The sequence below is a fragment of the Staurois parvus genome, unplaced genomic scaffold (genome assembly GCF_062004578.1).
Source record: "Staurois parvus isolate SC_StPar_1 unplaced genomic scaffold, SC_StPar_1.0 ptg001316l, whole genome shotgun sequence".
NCBI classification, from domain to species: domain Eukaryota; kingdom Metazoa; phylum Chordata; class Amphibia; order Anura; family Ranidae; genus Staurois; species Staurois parvus.
This window is the reverse complement of record NW_028319112.1, coordinates 1619339-1636510: the sequence shown is the minus strand read 5'-3', so window position 1 is coordinate 1636510 and position 17172 is coordinate 1619339. Positions and strand designations below refer to the sequence as shown.

At 43.3% G+C, this 17172-nt stretch overlaps 1 protein-coding gene across 3 annotated transcripts in view; it reads right to left on the bottom strand.

Annotated features, from left to right (window-relative positions):
* ARMH4 (armadillo like helical domain containing 4) overlaps nucleotides 1-13274 on the bottom strand; it is a 304815-nt gene extending 291541 nt beyond the window's left edge. For all 3 annotated transcript variants that reach the window (XM_089661128.1, XM_089661130.1, XM_089661129.1), the window contains exon 1: nucleotides 13108-13274. The gene's annotated coding sequence lies outside the window, so the exon portion shown is untranslated. The remainder of the gene's footprint in view (nucleotides 1-13107) is intronic.
* Between the last annotated feature and the right edge of the window lie 3898 nt (nucleotides 13275-17172).

The following is a 17172-nucleotide window of genomic DNA, read 5'->3' as shown; positions in this document are numbered from 1 at the left end:
ATTTAGGCCAAAATGTATTCTGCTACATGTCTTTGTTAACAAAAAAATCCCAATACGTGTAAATTGATTGGTTTACACAAAAGTTATAGCGTTTACAAATGGCGGTATATATATTGGAATTTTTTTTTTCTATACTAGTAATGGCGGCGATCAGCGACTTATAGCGGTACTGCATGGGCATTCTGACACTGGGGGGGGAACCAACTAACTGTCACTGACATCCCAATGACATTAATACAGTGATCAGTGTTTATAAAAAGCACTGACACTGTACTAATCTGGGGCAATCTAAGGGTTAACCGTGTGCTGCTTTACTATGTTTTACTAGGGAGGCATGTTGTTTTGTATTGTTCTGCTATGCAGAGCAATACAAAGCAGCGTGCTGGAGCTGACAGGGGAGAGATCTGTATTGTTTACATACAGACTTATCCCGTCAATGTTCCTCGGCGATCATGAGGAATATCAATCCGGGACCCGATGAACAACAGCTGTAGCCGCAAATGGCGGTACGTGCGCCCCCTAGCTGGTAATACAAAATCTCACACACACGATTTTGCGCAGCCCTGCCATCCTGTAGCAGTAGTTCTGCTATAGGCCGATCAGGAAGCTGCTAGGCAGCATTGGTGGTGCAGAGTGACCTCAGCCTTTAGTACTTCAATACATTATCTACATGGAGTTTGCATGTTCTTAAGCACTTGCATATGAGTTGAAATGCACTATGGCCCTGACACCCTCTCTATGAAATAAGTGTACCTACCTCAGATGTGTAGGTGTCGTCACTAGTAATACTTGCAACTTACAGTGTGCTTATCTAAGGCTCGCCAAGTCGCCATACATGGTACAGTCAGAGACCATAGCATTGTAAACTCTCCAATCAATCTGTACCCAATCAGGCTGAACCTTGTACTACATACCTGTCAGTAGATCTAAGGTAGGTTGTACTATCAGCAGGGGCGGACTGACAACTCATGGGGCCCCCGGGCAATAGGTTATCATGGGGCCCCCGTGTCCTTGCCCAAACTCAAAAAAGCCTATAAAAAAAAAAAAGGTACCAGGGGCATCTTATGGGGCCCCCTACTGACCCCGGGCCCTCGGGCAGTGCCCAAGTTTCCAAATGGTCAGTCCGCCCCTGACTATTAGATTCCCAGGAGTGCAATGAGCTTAAAACTGAGCTGCATATCCTGACTGTGCTGCAAACCTGCCTCCTAGGCATAGCTAGAAGCCCCAACTATCTTGGTGCATTGGGCTTTAGAGGGCTGATGTATGGAAGATGTATGAAAGGACCATCGCACACCGAGAGGCTTCTAAGTCTAGGTTCACACCTATGCAGATTGCGCTTGATGCGTTTCTGCACTGCGTTTTGTCTTGCGTTTTTGCAGTTGCATTTTTTCAATTTTTTTTTTCTTGTTGCTAGGCAATTTAATCGCAAAACGCATCAAAAAAAGTGGTAAAAATGCAATACATGCTTTTCTACAGCATTTTTGTTGAAGTCTATAGAACCAAAAACGCAATGTTTTGCGTTCATAAAAGTCCCTGACCCTTTCCAAAAAACGCAGCACGTGAAAATGCAGAGATGTGAACCTGTCCCATAGGAGATCATGTTAAATGGACTGTACTGCGTTTCTGTAAAATGCTGCAGAAAACACTGCTTAGGTGTGAACCTGGGGTAACTGTCATTTCTACAGTTTGACTTTAAAAAAATGAAACAAGGGCAATACGACTATTTTTAGTATTTTTTTTTCTTTAAACATCAGCTCTATTAACACAGAACTAAACCGACTGAGTGAACATTTTTAAAAAGCAGTTACATTCCTCACAAGTGCCCAGAGTACAACTGTCACTTCTGCTTGTGGTCTCAACCATACTACCCAACCTTCAAATGACTGGTGTCATAACTGATCATATGTGCAGCACCATGGCAGTTGCAGATCAGAGGAAAAGATGGCAGCTTCCTTGGCTATGTTTAGTTCTACATTTACGTGAACTTATCTCTTATTTTATTTTTTTATTTATTTCAGGTACTGATATAGCACTGTCAATTTACGCAGCACTTTACATATATATTGTACATTCACATCAGTCCCTAACCCTCAAGGGGTGTACAATCTAAGGTCCCTAACTTGCATTCATACATACACAGACTAGGGACAATTTAGACAGGAGCCAATTAACCTTCCAGCATGTCTTTGGAGTGTGGGAGGAAACTGGAGTACCCAGAGAAAACCCACGCAGGCACAAGGAGAACATGCAAACTCCAGGCAGGTGGTGCCGTGGCTGGGATTTGAACCAACAACCCTAGTACTGCCAGGTGGAAGTGCTAACCATTTAGCCACTGTGCTGCCCATATCTCTTGTTCAGGAACTGAACACAAAACCTTTTTTCCATTTTGAACAGAGTAAGTGCCCAGTCACACCAGTACAATTTCAGGTGCGATTTGCAAATTGAAAATCACATCTAATGAATATGAATGTCACATGCAATTTGCTGCAGTAATTCTTGTATTACTTTTTCTGCAGTTTTGTTGCGATTTCACATACATAGGATATAATGGAGATCGCACTGCAAATTGCAAGAAATCGTTGAAAATCTTCACAAGTAGCAATAAAGTCTTCAGAAATCACGCCTGAAATTGCACACAAATCTCAGCGGTGTGACTGGTGACTAAAGGAGGGTAACAACCCCGGTCTTCCCATGTGTCTTCTTAACTAAGTGAAGAAATCCCTGGTAGTCCCCATTAGAACATCTCCCCTCTATCACTGTTCATAGTTTGGGATATCCTTTCACTTTCATTCTGTGTGATATTGATCATGAGAAGAAACAGAGAGGGTGGATCTCCCTAACGGGCACACCAGGGGCGGACTGACAACTCATGGGGCCCCCAGGCAAAAGGGGATCATGGGGCCCGTGTCCTTGCACAAACTCAAAACTCAAAAAAGCCTATGAAAAAGGTACCAGGGGCATCTCATGGGGCCCCCTACTGCCCCGGGCCCTCGGGCAGTGCCCGAGTTTCCAAATGGTCATTCCGCCCCTGGGGCACACAGACATCAATAAACGCTGACAGGGGTTCTGATCCCGCTCCAAAACTAAAAAATGTTTTTTCCTTTAGTTACACCTTATAGAAGATCTATTTAACGTCAATTCACTATGGGGTCGCCCTGTTCCACCACCGGAGCCAGATCCGTCCAGGGATGGGGTACACATGACACTTGCCATGCCTTCCCACAATGCATCACTCAGTGTCTGAGCTGCCATTTGGAAGTGGGGAAGCATACTCTCATAGATTGTTTTCATGCAGCCTAGATTTCCTCCATCCATGCTGAACTGCAGGGATGGATGAATCTCCCACTGCAGCTGATGGTGGCTGTCAGATACCTGAACAGTGGCTGTATCGGATTGGATGCAGACACTGTTCTGCCCAGCTTTTTTGATTTTATTATTATTATACAGGATTTATATAGCGCCAACAGTTTTCGCAGCGCTGTACAAAATGAAGGTAGACATTACAGTTACAATACAATTTGGTACAAGTGGAAACAGAGGGCCCAGCTCGTTAGAGCTTACAATCTAAGAGGAAGGGCTGAGTGATGCAAAGGTAATAGCAGTGGGATGAGCTGATGGAGGAAATAAAATGGCAGTTTACTAAAAGCAGGATAGGCTTCTTTAAATAAAAAGGTTTTCAGGGATCGTCTAAAGGTGGATAGATTAGGAGATAGCTGGACAGACTGGGGTAAGGAGTTCCATAGGATGGGAGAAGCTCGGGAGAAGTCCTTGAGGACTTATTTGAAGGATGTTGGGCAGAGATGTCCCAACAGGGCCATTCGAATTTCATTTGGTTGATTAGGAATAGACATGACATGCTCCACACTTATCTCTATTGGAATTTCAAAGTCACGCTCTTTTGAAGTCCAATCAACTGCGGGCCAGGTCCTTCATCGCCCTCACAGAACATGTAAACAAAGAGGAGGGATGGTGGTGACATCAGTGCCTTTATATGGACACATGCCCATACTTTGTCAGTGCCATTGAACGCTTTACCGCCGCCCTATAGCAGAAATGCTACTACAGGGTGGCAGGGTTCCGCAAAATCACATATACAGTCAGGTCCATAAATATTGGGACATCGACACAATTCTAACATTTTTGGCTCTATACACCACCACAATGGATTTGAAATGAAACAAACAAGATGTGCTTTAACTGCAGACTGTCAGCTTTAATTTGAGGGTATTTACATCCAAATCAGGTGAATGGTGTAGGAATTACAACAGTTTGCATATGTGCCTCCCACTTGTTAAGGGACCAAAAGTAATGGGACAATTGGCTTCTCAGCTCTTCCATGGCCAAGTGTGTGTTATTCCCTCATTATCCCAATTACAATGAGCAGATAAAAGGTCCAGAGTTCATTTCAAGTGTGCTATTTGCATTTGGAATCTGTTGCTGTCAACTCTCAAGATGAGATCCAAAGAGCTGTCACTATCAGTGAAGCAAGCCATCATTAGACTGAAAAAACAAAACAAACCCATCAGAGAGATAGCAAAAACATTAGGCGTGGCCAAAACAACTGTTTGGAACATTCTTAAAAAGAAGGAACGCACCGGTGAGCTCAGCAACACCAAAAGACCCGGAAGACCACGGAAAACAACTGTGGTGGATGACCGAAGAATTCTTTCCCTGGTGAAGAAAACACCCTTCACAACAGTTGGCCAGATCAAGAATACTCTCCAGGAGGTAGGTGTATGTGTGTCAAAGTCAACAATCAAGAGAAGACTTCACCAGAGTGAATACAGAGGGTTCACCACAAGATGTAAACCATTGGTGAGCCTCAAAAACAGGAAGGCCAGATTAGAGTTTGCCAAACGACATCTAAAAAAGCCTTCATGGTTCTGGAACAACATCCTATGGACAGATGAGACCAAGATCAACTTGTACCAGAGTGATGGGAAGAGAAGAGTATGGAGAAGGAAAGGAACTGCTCATGATCCTAAGTATACCACCTCATCAGTGAAGCATGGTGGTGGTAGTGTCATGGCGTGGGCATGTATGGCTGCCAATGAAACGGTTTCTCTTGTATTTATTGATGATGTGACTGCTGACAAAAGCAGCCGGATGAATTCTGAAGTGTTACGGGCAATATTATCTGCTCATATTCAGCCAAATGCTTCAGAACTCATTGGACGCCGCTTCACAGTGCAGATGGACAATGACCCAAAGCAGACTGCAAAAGCAACCAAAGAGTTTTTTAAGGGAAAGAAGTGGAATGTTATGCAACGGCCAAGTCAATCACCTGACCTGAATCCGATTGAGCATGCATTTCACTTGCTGAAGACAAAACTGAAGGGAAAATGCCCCAAGAACAAGCAGGAACTGAAGACAGTTGCAGTAGAGGCCTGGCAGAGCATCACCAGGGATGAAACCCAGCGTCTGGTGATGTCTATGCGTTCCAGACTTCAGGCTGTAATTGACTGCAAAGGATTTGCAACCAAGTATTAAAAAGTGAAAGTTTGATTTATGATTATTATTCTGTCCCATTACTTTTGGTCCTTTAACAAGTGGGAGGCACATATGCAAACTGTTGTAATTCCTACACTGTTCACCTGATTTGGATGTAAATACCCTCAAATTAAAGCTGACAGTCTGCAGTTAAAGCGCATCTTGTTCGTTTCATTTCAAATCTATTGTGGTGGTGTATAGAGCCAAAAATGTTAGAATTGCATCAATGTCCCAATATTTATGGACCTGACTGTATATAAGTGATTTTGCATTCCCGGGTATGGATTACGTGCAAGCTGCATGCGCACCCTACCCATGCCACCATTTGGTGGCCTTGACTGTCAATCACCGGGTTCTGGTCGGTGAATACTTGCCAGCACCCGGTAATCACCAATTATTACCAATGGGGGAGAGAACTGTATGTAAACAATACAGCTCTCTCCCGTCAGCTCCTGCACACTGCTTTGTATGGCTCTGTATAGCACAGCCATGGAAAGCACACACACAGCCCCCATGGAAAGCATTAACACAGTTAACCCTTTGATCGCCTCAGTTGTTAACCCCTTTCTGCCCAGTGCCATTAGTACAGTGTCAGTGCTTTTTATTAGCACTGATCACTGTACTGGTGTCACTTGTGATGTCAGGGATACAAAGTCAGTTCTCTCCAGTGTCAGAATGTCTGCCGCAGTCCTGCAGTCCCACTATAAGTCGCTGATCACTGCCATTACTAGTATATATTAAAAAACAAATTCCAAATATATATACTGCCATTTGTAAATGCTATAACTTTCATGTAACCAATTAATTTACACATATTGGGATTTTTCTTTAACAAAAACATGGAGCAGAATACATTTTGGCCTAAATTTATGATGAAATGTGTTTTTTTTTATTTTTTTTACCTGGACATGTTTAATAGCAAAAAGTGAAAAATATATTTTTGTTCTCAAAATTGTCAGTCTTTTTTTGTTTATAGCACAACAAATTTAAAAACGCACAGGTGATAAATTCCACCGAAAGAAAGCTCTATTTGGGGGGGGGGGGGGGGGAGGACGTAAACTTAATTTGGATGTAGTGTTGCATGACCGCGCAATTGTCAGTTAAAGTAAAGCAGCGGTGTAACGCATAAAATGTACTGGTCAGGAAGGGGGGTAAATCCTCTGGAGGGCAAGTGGTTACAGGTGGGCATGTGTCCATACTATGGCAAGGATGTCACCCGGCTCACACGCCTTTGTTCACGTGTGCTGTGAGGCTGGGACACATGCCAATATTTAGTCAATGTCACTGACTAAATATGGACATGCGTTCATATAAGGGCAGTGACATCACCAGCATCCCACCTCTTTGTTTACGTGTGCTGTGGGGGTGGCGACTGACCCAACCACCAGCTGATTGGCCTGCAAAAGAGCGTGACTCTGAAGTAAGGATAGAGAGGAGTTTAGAGAACGACCCAACTCATGTCTAACTAGGAACAGTGTGAAATTTGCTCAGTGTATGGTCACTGTTAGTTCAAACTTCGATCTGACTCTCCAGTCAGCGTTTTTGTATTAGCATTTAACCTCCTCGGCGGTATGATTATTTCCGATTTTTTTGTGCTCTAAGCAGTACCATTTTTTTGCATGGAAATATGTAGTTTTTTATTGTTGGCCTGTAATTTTTAGAAATAACTCACTGAAATCTGTCCGAACAAGAGTCTAGTAAACATTCCGGATATGATAAGACTTGAAACACAAAATCATAAATTATAATTTAATCATAAAAAATAATAATATAATAATAATACATTTAATTCAATAATATAATCAAACCAAAAACACTGAAATTTGAAATACAGAGGCAAATTCGCACATCACTGAGCAAAGTCGCAAAATCGTTTTCAGTGTCTGATGACGAATTTCCCCCACGAATCATTATCACTCAATTCTAAAAGTAGTTCTGATTTACTATCGCTGTTCTCTAGCCGCTCTAAAACTGATTTTGACTTAAAGGGACGCTTTTTGGACGCCATGGACTTTTCTAAGTTTCCAGGCAGAAAGAACAGTCAAAATGCAGGCAGGGCACAGGACAAAGCACTCGGGACAAAATGTATGTGAAATGCATTGAAACAGCAATGTTTTACTATGTAATAGTCATTTAAAAAAAAAAATTACATTTTTTAAAAATTTCAAATTTGCCGCCGACGTCCCGACGTCACAGCGACCAGAACACGGAAGCCGGATGCCGGCATCGGCCGGAGGAGATGGCCGGGGACGCTGCACGGGACACATCGTGGGAGCGAAGGACAAGGTAAGTGCTGCAGGGAGTCCCTGAGCAACGCCGCATGGTAAGCCCGAGTGTAGCTCGGGGTTACCGCTCTTGGTACTCAAATTTTACCCCGAGCTACACTCGGGAATACCGCTAAGGGTGTTAAGCGTTTTTTAGAGTTTCTTTTTCATCCAAAAAAATTGGATGGGGTCAAAAAAATGTCCAAAAACGCTACTTTGCCGCGATTTACTGCGTTTTTCCGCGTTAGAGCAAAACTCCTCTAGAAATCCACTAGTCCTGGGTTTTTTTTCCAGCCAAAAAATGTTGATTCCAGTCTGTGTGTATGGGCGCATAGGAGAACATGCTGGGGGGTTTACTGGCTGTAGAAAAAAACATCAAAAGCCAAAAACAGCCGCTGTAAAAACGTGTGCATGAGGACTTACTGGATACAAAATAAAAAGTGACAAGATCTTTGTATCTCTTCTCTAGATTTCCTTATAAACAAACAAACAATGATTTATTCGTTTCTAGTTTGAACACACGAAGGATAAACACACGAAGGATAAACACACGAAGGATAAACAGACCGGTGACATTTGTTTAACGTTTGGTGTTATTATTTACAAAACGTTTTTGAATTTGGTGGTTTGGACGACCTTCCATTTCCTCCTCTAGTCTAGGTTCATAATGATGCGGTGTGGGATTTGCAGGGATTCTGGACGTTTCCCGGCACGGCATTACAAACACATTGCGTTCACGTGATCTTCTGTGGGTGTCAATGTTAACAACACCCCAAAAACAGGTCACAAAGTGCAGTGCAATCGCCTGAATCGGATTGCACCCATGCGACCCAATTCTAGAGCAACACAAAAAAAAAAAAAAAGGCGCATGCATGTGTTTTGTGCGGATGCAGTGCGATTTGTGTCATACAAAATGTATGGGTGTTAATTGCAATGCACGGTTTGCATGTGATGTGAACGGGAATGCAGTGCGATTCCTATGTGATTCACTCGTGATGTGACAGTGTGAACCAGGGCCTAATACAAGTAAACGTCCACCAAGATGGCACCAATGAGGGCAGCCATGGAATCTTTAAAGTGTTACTAAACCCACAACAGTAAAATCAGTCTGTAGATGCAGTAAAGAATTCTCGTTATACTCACTGTGGAACCTAAGGGGTTAATCCTCTGCATTGTGTAAAATGGATGTTTGATCCTGACATCTCTGATCATCCCCTTCTTCTACTGTCCCCAATCCATCAGCTGACAGTACAGAGCCTCGGGGGCAAGCTGCACTTGCTCAGTTTGGTGTGTATTGCTAGAGAGGTTTGCTTTTTTTTTTCTTGGGAGAGTGCATGTGACCAGCACAGGGCCAATCAGCACTGTCCAGACAGAGGTCAGGCTCCTGCATCCTTCTAGAGAAGAAAGAAAACTCCTCCTACAAGCTTTAACTAGTGCTCTGCTGGACACTGATAGAAGTCACAAGACTGTTGATGAGAAAAGGTATTTAGCAGTTTATATTTACTTACATAATTGCATTTCCATGTTGTGTGTACTGTGGAAGACCAGTTATAGTGAAAGCAGGGTCCGGGGAGAGCAGATATAGTGAATGCAGAGTCCTGGGAGACCAGATACAGTGAATGCAGGGTCCGGGGAGACTAGATATAGTGAATGCAGGGTCCGGGGAGACCAGATATAGCGAATGCAGGGTCCTGGGTTTAGGAACACTTTAAAGCTCACCTCCAGGCCAACAGATTCCTCCATCCACACCATACAGCGCAGAAGGACAAATCGCCCACTGGGGTCATTGTATATGGACAACTGATCCTGACATCTGTCAAAAAGCCAAAACAGAGCCTGCATGTGATTTGGATGCAGCCACTGTTCCACCAAACATTATCCAGCCGGCTATTTTGGCAAATATTAGTGAGTTTTGTCTGGTCCCTCAGGAATTGGTTGGACTTTGCACAGTGTATGGCCACACCATCACTCTAATGTCCTGTGAGCTGTAGATACGGTAAGTACCGGAGGGTCCACGAGACCAGAAAGATATTTCTAGGGCTCCTCCATAATAAAAGGTTGAGAAAGGCTGTTCTAGAGGAATGTTCATGAATATAAAGTGACCAGTCAGGAAATACGTAGATCCAGCAGCACATACAAGTTTTTCTGGATCCCATACACTGTACAACATTCTTCACATTGAGTACATTGTGGAATGCAGATTGTTCCATGTGACAGACCAGAGTCGGTTCTAGATGTGATGTATAGAATATAGAGACACATTTACATATCTTTGACATACTATATACAGTCATGGCCGAAATTGTTGGCACCCTTGATATTTTTCCTGAAAATCAAGTATTTCACACAAAAAAGGTATTGCATTAACACATGTTTTGCTATACACATGTTTATTCCCTTTGTATGTATTGGAACAAATATAAAACAGAGGCAGAAAAGCAAATATGACATAATGTCACACAAAACCCCAAAAATGGGCTGGACAAAAGTATTGGCACCCTTAACTTAATATTTGGTTGCACACCCTTTGGAAAACATAACTGAAATCAGTCGCTTCCTATAACCATCAATAAGCTTCTGACACCTCTCACCCGGAATTTTGGACCACTCTTCCTTTGCAAACAGCTCCAGGTCTCTCTTATTGGAAGGACACCTTTTCCCAACAGCAATTTTAAGATCTCTCCACAGGTGTTCAATGGGATTTAGATCTGGGCTCATTGCTGGCCACTTCAGAACTCTCCAGCGCTTCTTTGCCATCCATTTCTGAGTGCTTTTTGACGTATGTTTGGGGTCATTGTCCTGCTGGAAGACCCAGGATCTTGGACGCAAACCCAGCTTTCTGACACTGGGCCCTACAGTGCGACCCAAAATCCTTTGGTAATCCTCAGATTTCATGATGCCTTGCACACAGTCAAGGCACCCAGTGCCAGAGGCAGCAAAACAACCCCAAAACATCATTGAACCTCCACCATATTTTACCGTAGGTACTGTGTTTTGTTCTTTGTAGGCCTCATTCCGTTTTCGGTAAACAGTAGAATGATGTGCTTTACCGAAAAGCTCTATCTTGGTCTCATCTGTCCACAAGACGTTTTCCCAGAAGGCTTTTGGCTTACTCAAGTACATTTTGGCAAACTGTAGTCTTGCTTTTTTATGTCTCTGTGTCAGCAGTGGGGTCCTCCTGGGTCTCCTGCCATAGCGTTTCATTTCATTTAAATGTCGACGGATAGTTCGCGCTGACACTGATGCTCCCTGAGCCTGCAGGACAGCTTGAATGTCTTTGGAACATGTTTGGGGCTGCTTATCCACCATCCGGACTATTCTGCGTTGCAATCTTTCATCAATTTTCCTCATCCGTCCACGACCAGGGAGATTAGCTACAGTGCCATGGGTTGCAAACTTCTTGATAATGTTGCGCACTGTGGACAAAGGCAAATCTAGTTCTCTGGAGATGGACTTGTAACCTTGAGATTGTTGATATTTTGCCACAATTTTGGTTCTCAGGTCCTCAGACAGTTCTCGTCTCCTCTTTCTGTTGTCCATGCTTAGTGTGGCACAGACAGACACACAATGCAAAGGTTAAGTGAACGTCTCTCCTTTTTATCTGCTTTCAGGTGTGATTTCTATATTGCCCACACCTGTTACTTGCCCCAGGTGAGTTTACAGGAGCATCACATGCTTGTAACATTCTTATTTATCCGCAGTTGTGAAAGGGTGCCAATACTTTTGTCCAGCCCATTTTTGGAGGTTTGTGTGACATTATGTCGAATTTGCTTTCTTTCCTCCCTTTTTTTGTTTTGTCCCAATACACACAAAGGGAATAAACATGTGTATAGCAAAACATGTGTTAATGCAATACGTTTCGTGAGAAATACATGATTTCCTGGAGAAATATCAAGGGTGCCAACAATTTCGGCCATGACTGTATATATATATATACACAATGTACATGAGTATTTCAGTGCAGTCTGCCTTAGGTCATCCACGTTTTTAGAAACAAGCCCACCGACATTAAGAAGGGTCAGCACTGTCAATCACACTTCAGTCCTCGGTCTGGACACAACCACAATGGGAATCAGTCCTATAATCAGAACACTAGATCACATACACGTCTATATTCCATGGAGATGCCTCCCAGTATCCTCTGGAGATGGGCTCCCTGAGCTGGTTACAATCTGATTGTACAATCTCCTATAGTCAGCTTTAGACTTACCAAAAGGTTGAGGTATGAAGACCTGCAGAACACCATACACTATACAATCTGTCTGTATATGCTCCTTTAGGCTAGATTCACACCTATGCAGTTTGCGTTTGATCTGTTTCTGCAGTTCGTTTTGCAGTGCGTTTTTGCCACGTTTTTTATGTGTTTTTTTCTTGTTGCTGGGCAGAGTCAAACGCAAAACGCATCAACAACGCACTACATGCTTTTCTGCAGCATCTCCATTGAAGTCTATAGAACCAAAAACACAACGTTTGCGTTTAAAAAGGTCCCGGACGCTTTCCTAAAACGCAGAGATGTGAACGCGTCCCATAGGAAATTATGTTAAATGGACTGCTGTGCGTTTCTGCAAAACGTTGTGGAAATTGCTTAGGTGTGAACCTAGACTTGGATCTACCTACAACTAGGTGGTGTCGGTGTCTGCATGACTAGATACTAACTGATTGGATAGATTAGGTAAGATGGCAATACCCTGTACAATCTGATTGTACAATCTCCCAAACTATGGAATACGAGGACAAACAATCAGACAGGCCTGTATACTACACAGTGTATGGTATGAGATTGTATGGTGTATGGTGATCTGCAGGTCCTCATATTACAGTGTCTAAAGCCCTCTAAGCAATCTGATGGAAGATCTAAAGGAGATTGCAGTACATGGGCCTCGCTGTTAGATTAGACAGGTCTTCATTTTGGTCAATACACTATACAACCTTGATTGTACAATCTTCTTTAGATCGATCAAAATATGTAACAGAAGAACACACCTAGACAATCTATTCCTTTTGTATCCAATCAGGCAAGCCCTGGTAGTACACAGATGATGACAGATCTAAAGAGGATTGTACAATCAGATTGTATAGTGTATGGTGGACAGTCAGAATGTACAGTGTATGGTGACCCTTACAATAGGACCAATTACAACCAACCAATCTGCGATCTCCTATGATTGCTGTGGCAGTCGTAGGTGTCAGGAAGCTGCCATGTGATTGGCTGTGTGGGCTGCCCTGTACAATGAAGGGGATGCCCCTGGCAGCGATGACAGGTGCCTCCGTCCAGCCGGCTCTCCTCTGGGATCTGTCATTGGCAATGCAGGGGAAGCAAACAATAGTAGAGGAGGCAGCATGAGGCTCTTACCAGGCAGAGCAGTCTGTGTGCCATGGGTGTCAGTGGTGTCGGTGGTGTCGGGCGCCCCCCATCTCTCCCCGCTTGGCTCTGTTCTCCGGAGACGGACAGCTAACACATCGACCTCATCCCCGCTCCGCTCTGTCGCCGGAGACTGCCCATGCAACCCCGCCTGGCAACGCGCATGCGCAGCCCTCCTCCTCCTCCTCCTGCCTTCCTCCCTCCCTGTGCCGGACCATTCTTCCCAGCCTGCAGATGTAGTGCCAGCATGGACTGGAGGGGTGCTGGAGGAATGACCTCCAACTTCTCATCACCCCATCAGTCAGGCACACACAGGGGCAGACAAGCGGCTGGACTCACCAAATGGGATGCTTGTCAACGAGGTGCATCCGAGCGCGTGTGCTTTTACCGCGTGTTTCTGCGTAAAAAAACACTAAAGCTAAACCAAAACGCGTGTGAAACATCCAAAAACATTCTGGTGCTTTTCAACTTTTATTAGCGTTAGAGCATAGGCTGTTCTAAAATGCGGAAACACGCGGTAAGCGTAAAAAAAAAAAAGCTGAAAAGCACCAATAAAAGTTGAAAAACACAGATAAAAGCTGAAAATCACTAAAAAAAACGCAGCTATTTGGCATTTATGAGCATTTTTGAGCCTGAAGATTTTGTGAGACTACAACTGCTAAAAACAGCAAAACACTAAAAAAAACACTAAAGCGAAAGCAAAACCGCACAAAAAACGCATGTTTTAGCAGCATGGGCTGGAGTGGTGCTGGAGGAATGACATCCAACTGCTCATCACCCCATCAGTCAGGCACACACAGGGGCAGACACAGCGGCTGGACTCACCAAATGGGATGAATTTCAACGCTTGTCAACGAGGTGCGTCCAAGCGCGTGTGCTTTTACCGCGTGTTTCCGCGTATCGCGTTTTAGGAAATCTATGCTCTAACGCTGAAAAACGCAGATAAATGCTGAAAAATGCCAACAAAAGCGGCTATCCGGCATCCGGTTTTGAGCCTGAAGATTTTGTGGGAGTATAACTTTGGAAAAAGACGCAAACACTAAAAAAAAACACTAAAGCTAATCCAAAGTGCGTGTGAAACATCCAAAAATATGTTGGCGCTTTTCAGCTTTTATTAGCAATAGGGCATAGGCTGTTCTAAAACGCAGAAACACACGGTAAGCATAAAAAAAAAAAAATAAAAGCTGAAAAGCACCAATAAAAGTTGAAAAACACAGATAAAAGCTGAAAATCACTAAAAAATGCAGCTATCCAGCATTTATGAGCGTTTTTGAGCCTGAAGATTTTGTGGGAGTATAACTGCTAAAAACAGCAAAACACTAAAAAAAACACTAAAGCTAATGCAAAACCGCACAAAAAACACACGTTTTGGCAGCATGGACTGGAGGGGTGCTGGAGGAATGACATCAACTGCTCATCACCCCATCAGTCAGGCACACACAGGGGCAGACAGCCGGCTGGACTCACCAAAAGGGATGAATTTCACCGCTCGTCCAGGAGGTGCATCTGAGCACATGTGCTGTTGCCGCGTGTTTCCGTGTATTGCGTTTTAGGACAGCCTATGCTCTAATGCTAATAAAAGCTGAAAAGCACCAATAAAAGTTGAAAACCGCAGATAAAAGCGTTTATTATCACGTTTTAGGACAGCCTATGCTCACTGATAAAAGATGAAAAGTGCTGATAAAAGATGAAAAACGTTAAAAAATGCAGCTATCCGGCATCCGTTTTTGAGCCTGAAGATTTTGTGAGCATAACTGCTAAAAAACTCAAAACACTAAAAAAAAAACCTTAAAAACGCTAAAGCTAATGCAAAACTGCAAAAAAACTTATGTTTTTATTGCAGCATTCTACAGCTAATGCTACTGACATTTTTATAACGTCCAGCATCCATGAGGCCTTATTACTTCAACGCATGTGAAACGTCCCAAAAAAATGTTACCACGTGTTTCGTGTATTGTGTTTTAGTACAGCCTATGGTCTAACACTGATAAAAGCTGAAAAGCGCCAATTAAAGTTGAAAAACGCAGCTAAAAGCTGAAAATCGCTAAAAGACGCGGCTATCCGGCACTTATGAGAGTTTTTAAGCCTGAAGATTTTGTGGGAGTATAACTTTGCTAAAAACCACAAAACACAAAAAAAAACTGCTAAAGCTAATGCAAAACCTCAAAAAAACTCACGTTTTGCCAGCATGAGCTGGAGGGGTGCTGGAGGAATGACATCCAACTTCTCATCACCCCATCAGTCAGGCACACACAGGGGCAGACAACTGGCTGGACTCACCAAAAGGGATGAATTTCACTGCTCGTCCAGGAGGTGCGTCCGAGCGCGCGTGCTTTTACCGCATGTTTCCACATACCGCGTTTTAGGACAGCCTATGCTCTAACACTGATAAAATCTGAAAAGCGCTGATAAAAGTTGAAAAGCGCAGATGAAAGCTGAAAGTCACTAAAAAAATGCGGCTATCCGGCATTTATGAGTGTTTTTGTGTCTGAAGATTTTGTGGGAGTATAACTTGCTAAAAAACGCAAAACACTAAAAAAACCACTAAAGCTAATGCAAAACCGCAAAAAACTCACGTTTTGCCAGCATGGGCTGGAGGGGTGCTGGAGGAATGACCTCCAACTGCTCATCACCCCATCAGTCAGGCACAGACAGGGGCAGACAGCTGGCTGGACTCACCAAAAGGGATGCATTTGATCCAGGAGGTACGTCCCAGCGTGTGTGCTTTTACCGCGTGTTTCCGGTCATCGCGTTTCAGGAGAGCCAATGCTCTAATGCTGATAAAAGCTTAAAAGCACCAATAAAAGCTGAAAAACGCTAAAAAATGCAGGTATCTGGCATCCATTTTTCAGCCTGAAGATTTTGTGGGAGTATAACTTTGCTAAAAACTGCAAAACACCAAAAAAAACTGAAAAACACCAAAAAAGCTAAAGCTAATGCAAAACCGCAAAAAAACTCCCGTCTTGCCAGCATGGACTGGAGGGGTGCTGCAGCAATGACATCCAACTTCTCATCACCCCATCAGTCAGGCACATACAGGGGCAGACAACTGGCTGGACTCACCAAAAGGGATGAGTTTCACCGCTCGTCCAGGATCTGCGTCCGAGCCCGTGTGCTTTTATGCGTTTTTCCGCGCATCGCGTTTCAGGACAGCCTATGCTCTAATGCTGATAAAAGCGCCAATAAAAGCGGAAAAACACAAAAAAATGTGGCTATCCAGCATCCGTTTTGAAGATTTTGTGGGAGTATAACTTTGCTAAAAAAACACAAAACACTAAAAAAACCACTAAAAAAACACTAAAGCAAATGCAAAACCGCCAAAAAAATACGTTTTTATTGCAGTATTCTATAGCTAACTCTACTGGCATTTTTATAACGTGCAGCGTGCATGAGGCCTTATTATTTCAATGAGTGTGAAATGTCCAAAAAAAATTTGCCATCGCAATTTTTAAAATTGTGCAGCACCAAAGCACACGGTGCTACGGTACTATGTATTTTGATGGGTGCCCATCCATGCAAGTTTGTTAGATTTGTGGGGGGGGGGGGGTGCCGTTAAGAATCAGGAGCATCTGCAAAAGGCTGTGCGTTTTTGTGTGCTGTGGGAAAACGCACAATTTTGCACACACACCACAGCTGGTGTGAACAAGTGGATGCAAAGCAGGAGGGCTGGGCTGTGGACAAGAGGGGGGGCATTTGCTCCCCCAAACAGTACAAATATTATATGATTTAAGCTGGACATACATGTATAGATTTTCTTTCCAGAATCTTCATTTGAAGAATAATGGTTTGATTTTCTAATCGTTAGTGGGGTCAATTCAATGTTCGTTTTCAATGGCAGTGACGGGAAAATTCAAAGGGGCAGGAAGGAAAACGTTTCTCAATCAAATTTTCGGCCATTGAATGTGGTTATCATTCAGAAATTATATTCATTTTAAAATCAAGTGTTAACCTCTTGCCCTCCAGAGGATTTACCCCCCTTCATGACCAGGTTGTTTTTTTGCGATACCTCATTGCTTTTTTTTTTTCAAGAGAATGCTGCTTTACTTTAACTGACAA